Raw genomic sequence first — 7287 nt, 5'->3', positions numbered from 1 at the left:
GGGAGGGGAGTGGGGAGTGGGGGTGGGAGTGGGACGAATGTAGATGATGACTCTTTGGTTGGTTGGATTTATGAATTATGTGGATGTGATTGAAACTACTGCCCGGAAAAATCGAGTTGATTCCTATTTCGAAGAGTCAGTTATAAGTGTCAAGTGGATTATGAGGCATTCGATGCCTTAAAGTGGTGGCAAGCCAATAGTTTGAAATTTCCAGTGTTATGTAAGGTGGCTCGTGATATACTTGCCGTTCCATTTAGCACGGTGGCTTCAGAGGCTACTTTTAGTGCGGGAAGTAGAGTTATTGACAATTATCGATCTCGATGTCTCCGGACACAGTGCAAGCACTAATGTGGAGGTGATTGGTGTCGCAGTCAACTAGGACAATGAAGATGGATGAAGTAAGTTCAATTAACAAATAATTATTACTATTTTATGTCTGTTTATTTTGAATAATTATTCTTTAATGTAACATTAAACTTTCTAATTTTTCTTATATATGTTTTAGTCGGATGAGGAACCATTGGAGATTACTCCTATTCCTATCTCTTCAGTTGAAGGGATTGAGTAGATGTTTGCCTCGAATATATTGACAGGTTTGTAAATATATAGCCCTTTGGTAGTTTTTAATTTCTATGCACAGAACTGGTTATTCAATATAGATATTGAGATTATTAGTATTGTTGTGTTGATTTTGATTGGGGAATGGTGATTGTGTGTTGATTTTGATTTCGTGAATGGTGAATTGCAAACATTTGACTTGCAAATTATTTGCTTCCTTTGTATTTACACTTTGCAGGTGGGAGCATGGGAGGCCTAGCTTTGGGTGGCTTTTGTGCCTTTCTTTTGCTTTGGGTGGCTTTGGGTTTTTCTCTCCTGGTCTACTCGGATTTTGCAACATTATGTACTTTTGATTGTATATAGATAGAGTTCATGGGTTTGTAACAATTGTAAATTGTAAATTTGTAATGCATATTTCATCCAACTACTTTAAACTTGTCATTTCATTTTATGTTTTGGAAGATTGTTGGTGTTGGAAATTGAAGATTGTGTTAAATTATGGGCGAAATTTGCATTTATCTAAGTACAATGTTGACAAAATTTGCTTGAATTAGGTTTCTTAGACAGATTTATAAGTGGGATATTGTATTGTATGTACAATTGTATGTAGAATTGTATGTAGATAGGTGGAAGTGGAAGTTGGAAGTTGGAACTGCAGGAAGATTTCAAATTACAATTGCAGTCTGTCTCAAGATTTAAAATTACAGCAGCAGTCTGTCTCCAGCTCGTTTGAGCTCGACAAGGCTCGAGCTCGATCGAGCTCGTTTGAGCTCGATTAACTGAGCTCGTTTGAGCTCGATTACGGAGCTCGAGTACTCATTCCCACTCTCGAGCTCGAGCTCGAGCTCTGAAGCTCGGTTGAGCTCGAGCTCGGTACTATTCATCACGAGCCGAGCTCGAGTACCGAGATACTCGGCTCGGCTCGGCTCGTATACACCCCTAATTCAGCCTCTGAAGAAGACCTTGAAATAGTAACAGGTTTCTTAGATTTCTAAGATAAGAGAAAACATCCCAAAAAAACACAAAAGGCAGTAACAAATCTTCTGGTAAGCAAGCAAGAGGCCCAACCTGAATCACAATAGGCAGTGAGATTCAAAGAGCCATCAGATGGAAAAAAAACAAACCTAAACGAGGAGCAGATTTTATATACTTTACAATCTTCAAAGCTGCCTACATATGAGATTGTTTAGGAGTATGCATAAACTGACTTAGTAAGTTGACAAAATAGCCCAAATCTGGTCTAATCATGCATAGGTAAATAAGTTTTCCTATAAGTTGCTGGTAAATAGAAGCACCTGCCAATAAAGGGTCCCTAGTAAGGCCAAACTGTTTGTCATAATTGGAGGAAGTGAACTTCATATGTTGGTCAAGATGTATAATGGAAGGTCTAGCACCTGATAACCCTGTTGTATAAATCAATTCCAAGGCATATTTGCACTGGGAAAGAGTGATACCTTTGTTGGACCTTGCAATTTCCAGGCCAAGAAAGTGCCTAAGTAAACCCAAGTCTTTGAGCTTGAAATTTGCTTGAAGTAATTGTTTGGCAACATCAATGAGGGTTGAACTACTCCCATTGATGACTATGTCATCAACATACACTAGCACCATCACAATGTGAGTTCCATGTTTTTTAGTGAACAATGAATAGTCTGATATGGATTAAGTAAAACCACCTTTAATTAAGGCAAAAAGTGTTTTGAAATTCCAGGCCCTAGAAGCTTGTTTTAACCATATAATGATTTGTTGAGTCTGCATAAAACATTCTTGCTTGCTGGTTTAGTAAAACCTTTAAGTAAAGACATATATATTTCTTCAGTTAAATCACCTTGCAAAAAAGCATTGTCAATATCAAGATGATATAAAGGCCATCATGAATAGAAGCTATGGACAAGATGATTCTTACTGTCACCATTTTAACCACAGGGGAAAATGTTTCCTCATAATCAATACCTGCTTGTTGTGTGTAGCCTTAGCCACCAGCCTAGTTTTGTACCTTTCTAAAGTACCATTAGCATTGAATTTCAACTTATACACCCATTTGCATCCGATTGGATTCTTGCCAAGAGGTAAAGGAGCCAATGACCAAGTGTGATTGTCCTCTAATGCCTTTATCTCCTTTGACATAGCTTCAACCCATTTTGGATCTTTGGAAGCTTGGGAAAAGCTGGTAGGTTCAGTTAAAGTGGATAATTTGCTAAGGCAGGCTTGATATTTGGGTGACAAATGAGAATAGGTGACACAATCCGAGATGTGATACTGGACACAATGAGTTCATGAGGTAGAAGGTACAGTGGGACAGTGAAAATCAGTTGTCCAGATAGGTGGTCTTGCATGTCTATTTAATCTTCTTAAGGGAACAGAAATAGGTTGCATTAAGGCTGTAGATTTAGGAGAGGAATTTGGACTTAATGTGTCATGGTCAGCAAAAGAATGTGGTATAGACTGTGATGGATTAGGTGAAGGATTAGGACTCACAACTGATTTTGTATTGGAATACATATCAAAAGAATTTTCATCCAAAAATGGATCTAAAGGGAAAATGGACATTTTTGAGACTGACCACTTAAAAAGGAAAAATGTTTTCGTAAAAGATAATATCCTTAGTGACTTGGACAACATGAGTTAGCAAATTGTAAAGTAGGTACCCTTTTTTATCTAAAGAATAACCTACAAAAACATAGGGAATAGACCTAGGAGAAAATTTGTCTTTTGGTGTAAGGATAGTAGAATAAGTCAGGCAACCAAAAACCCTCAAATGAAGTAAGGATGGGGGCTTATCAAAAAGTTTCTCAAATGGTGAAATACCCTTTAAGACAGAAGATGGTATTCTGTTTATCAAATATATTGCAATATGCACACAGTATCCCCAAAGTGAATATGGCAAATGAGATTGAAAATTTAAGACTCTAGCCACCTACAAAATATGTCTATACTTCATTTCCACAACCCCATTTTGTTATAGAGAGTAAGCACATGAACTTTGGTGTTGAATGCCTAAGTCTAACAACAGCTCTTTACAATCTTTATTGTAAAATTCCAGATCATTATAAGATCTGATGCATTTTGGTGTAATGGAAAATTGATTTTTAATTATGATGAAAAAATGCTTGAGTATTTGAAACACATCAGATTTGAATTGCATCAACTATAGCCATGTTACTCTAGTACAATCATCCACAACTGTGAGAAAGAACCTAGCATTACCATAGGTAGGTACTTTATAAGGACCCCAAACATCTAGGTGCAAAAGATCAAAGGGATATTGTGAAATGCTTTGACTTAAAGGAAATGGTATTCTAGATTGTTTTGCTAATGGACAAACTAAACAATGTGAATTAACATCAATTGGCAAAGCTTTATTAATCTATCTAAGAATATGATTTGGTACATGACCTAGTCTTTGATGCCAAATATGAAAATCAGATAGTAAACTAGAAGATACAGATCTTGAGCTGGAATTTGAAACCTTATTCACCATTGCATTACAAACTATGCTTGAAGAAAGAATTTTTGCAAGTGCATGAATATCAAGATTGTGTGACAAGTGTTGTGTAAGAAGAACATGAAAGTACAAGCCTTGAATTTTTTTACCAATCCCCTTCAACTTGCCACTCCAGAGGTCCTGGATTAAGCAAAAATCAGGGTAAAATATGATTGTACAATTATGTGATGAAGTGAATTTCGAAACTGAAAACAGATTGTATTTAAAATCAGGCAAATGTAAAACATGTTCAAGAATAATTTTGTTGTCCAATTGTACAGAACCAATTTGCCTAATCCTAGTTTTGGTTCCATTAGGTAGGCCAACAAAGACATTTGGGCTGAATTCCATATCAATAGGAGAGATTAGGCTAGATAATCTACTGGTCATATGGTCAGTTGCCCCTGAATCTATTATCCATCTATCATTTTCATATATGCAAGATAAGAGTGAAGTTGTGTTACTTGCTGTATTGGTTGAAGCTGACATATTTTCTTTGCCAAGGAGTTGGAGAAGTTGAGAATACTACTCAACTGAAAGAATGGTTCCAAGAGAACCTTTGGATGAATCTGCAAGAATGTTAGAGGCAGGAACAGAAGCTGCTTGAACAGTTGGTTACATAGATTCCACCTGATTTGATGATGATCTGTTCTTAGAGCCATTCATTTTTTCTTTATAATCTGCAGGGTAGCCATGGATTTTGTAACAAGTATCACATTTATGTCCTGGCAAGTGACAGAAGTCACATTCTATGTAAGGCTTCTTGCCCTTATATTTTGGGTTGTGATTTTGCCCTTTCTGAGTGTTCTGAGCATATAGGTCAGTAATCACATCTGTGCCAATATTATTTGTTCCTACCAAAATCCTTTGGCTTTCATCTTGGTTAACAACTGGGTATGCTTGCTTCACTAATGGTAATGGTGACATCAATAATATCTGACTTCTTACCATAGAGTAAATGTCATTAAGCCCCATCAAGAATTGCAACAATTTTTGTTGATTCAAATTATCTAAATAAGCTCTGGCAGCTACACTATCTGGAGGTGGTAGGCTGACCAATGAACTCAATTCATCCCACAAGGATTTCAACTTATTATAATAGATTGGAACTGACATATTTCATTGTGTCAAGTTACCTATTTCCCTCTATATTCCATAAATTCTAGTTCCACTAATTTTGTGGTACTGCTCTTAGAGATCCTGCCACACTTGATGTGCACTAGTGGAATAAACTATTCCATTGAAAATCTCTTTTGATACTATATTGAAAATCCAGGCTAAAATTAATGAATTACATCTCTCCCACTGTGTACCTAGGGTTATATCTGCTGGTTTCTTGCATGTACCATCAACAAATCCCAATTTATTTTTGGCTCTAAGTGATACTGTCATAGCCCTACTCCAGATACTATAATTTTCAGGTCTTGTGAGCTGCTCTATTACTAATATTCAGCTTGGAGTATTCGATGAGTGAATAGACATTGGAGAGTTTGAATCCGTATGATTCACTGTTCACTGCTAAGGTTCATCATTTGCTATAATTTCTTCTAAAATAGTGCAAAAGAAATAGATCTTATAGCAAAGCTCGAAAAGTAAGTTAAGATAAACTCGGAACTGACCTAGATCAAGTAAAATCAAGTGATTGAACATTTAACAGATTGAGCTAGTAGATCAAACTGACCATTAGAAGAGTTGAGCTAGCTGATTATTAGTCAAGCAAACTCATTAAATCAAGCTGGAATCTTTAAATCGAGCTGACAGAGATCGTTGAATTTTGACTAGATTTTAAGCTTTATCAAGAACATTAGTGGAATCAAACACACTCCAAGAACGAATTTGACAAATCTCTTGGTGTAGATTCAAGAAATAATCCCGTAGCTTTGATACCATATTAGATTTTGAGTAGAGAGGATTTAGGGAAAAATGAATTTCATTATATTGCCAAAAATTACAATTGATTACTGTACAACATCCTTTTATACAAACTCAACTGGAGTAATTAACTCAAGTAACAATTCTAACTAAGTTCAGCTAACTATAGTTAAATTAATCTTTAAACTAACCTTCGTTAACTAAAATAGTTAACTATGTTTGACTATTCAATGTTGAGCTGGAAGCTACTAAAGCTACTGAAGTATGCTTGAGCTGGAGTGAAGTTGCTGAAGCTTCAATATTGGTTAAGTAGAGATGACAATGGGCCCGATATTTCCAAGTACTCGACCTGTCCTGTCCCATCCCGAAAAGGTTGGGTTTTACCCAATGTTCGAGGGCTTGGGCTTAGGCCTAGGCATGATTTTAAGGCCCGACCTCAGGTACGGGCCGGGCTTTGATATGTCTTCAGGCCCAGCGTGACAATTTTAGTATTAATTTTACTAAATTACTCTTATACTATATATTTAATTACAAGATTATCCTACATATATATACCCATTTTCCCCAAACCCTAATCTCATCCCATTTGGTGAGTATTAAAAAATAAATTAATATTTAAAAACTGTTTTCAGAATTAAAAATATAAAAAAATAAAATTTATTAATATTTAAAAATTCACATTATAAAAATGGCAAAGCTTGGGCCGAGCCTGAGATTACAAAAAGCCTGTCAGGTTAGGCTTGGGCTTTATCTATCATACCTGTGACGAGCTCGAGTCGGGCTTGGGCCTTTGTTATAAGGTCGAGCTTGGGCCTGGGCCAAGGGATATCCGGTCCTAGCCTGGCTTATTGCCATCACTATGGTTAAGTAACTACCTAGTGGTAACATAACATGGTCGACCTAGAAATACATCATAGTTGGAGACTTGGAGGCTTCAATTGAACTTCAGTAATTGGACACACAAATAAAATAAAATGAAAATGAAAAGAATAAATACAAAGGATGGATAAGAATTGAGAGCGTGACATGGCAAAGCTTTACAGAAAAGAGAAAACCTTTGTAGCACAAGTGCTTTGTCTTCATCAAAGATTCACAGCGTAGGAGCCATGCCGTTCCGTCCCATCACAATAATGCCATTATACCATGGCTGCGTTTGTTTCACATTTGGGAATACTACTTTTAGTATTCCCAAAAAAGTTAAACAGTAAATTACCCAAAATTTCAGATTTTTGGGAATACTACTCCCAAAATTATTCAACTTTTTTTAAACCCCTTAAATTTGATAATTTAATTAAATACCCCTAAATATTTTTTTTTAAATTACAAAAACACCCCAATAATCCANTTTTTTTTTTTTTAATTATAATAATGCATAA

This window comes from Pistacia vera, unplaced genomic scaffold (genome assembly GCF_008641045.1).
Source record: "Pistacia vera cultivar Batoury unplaced genomic scaffold, PisVer_v2 Contig673, whole genome shotgun sequence".
In the NCBI taxonomy this organism is placed as follows: domain Eukaryota; kingdom Viridiplantae; phylum Streptophyta; class Magnoliopsida; order Sapindales; family Anacardiaceae; genus Pistacia; species Pistacia vera.
The sequence above is the reverse complement of the archived record's forward strand: the minus strand, read 5'-3'. Positions refer to the sequence as shown.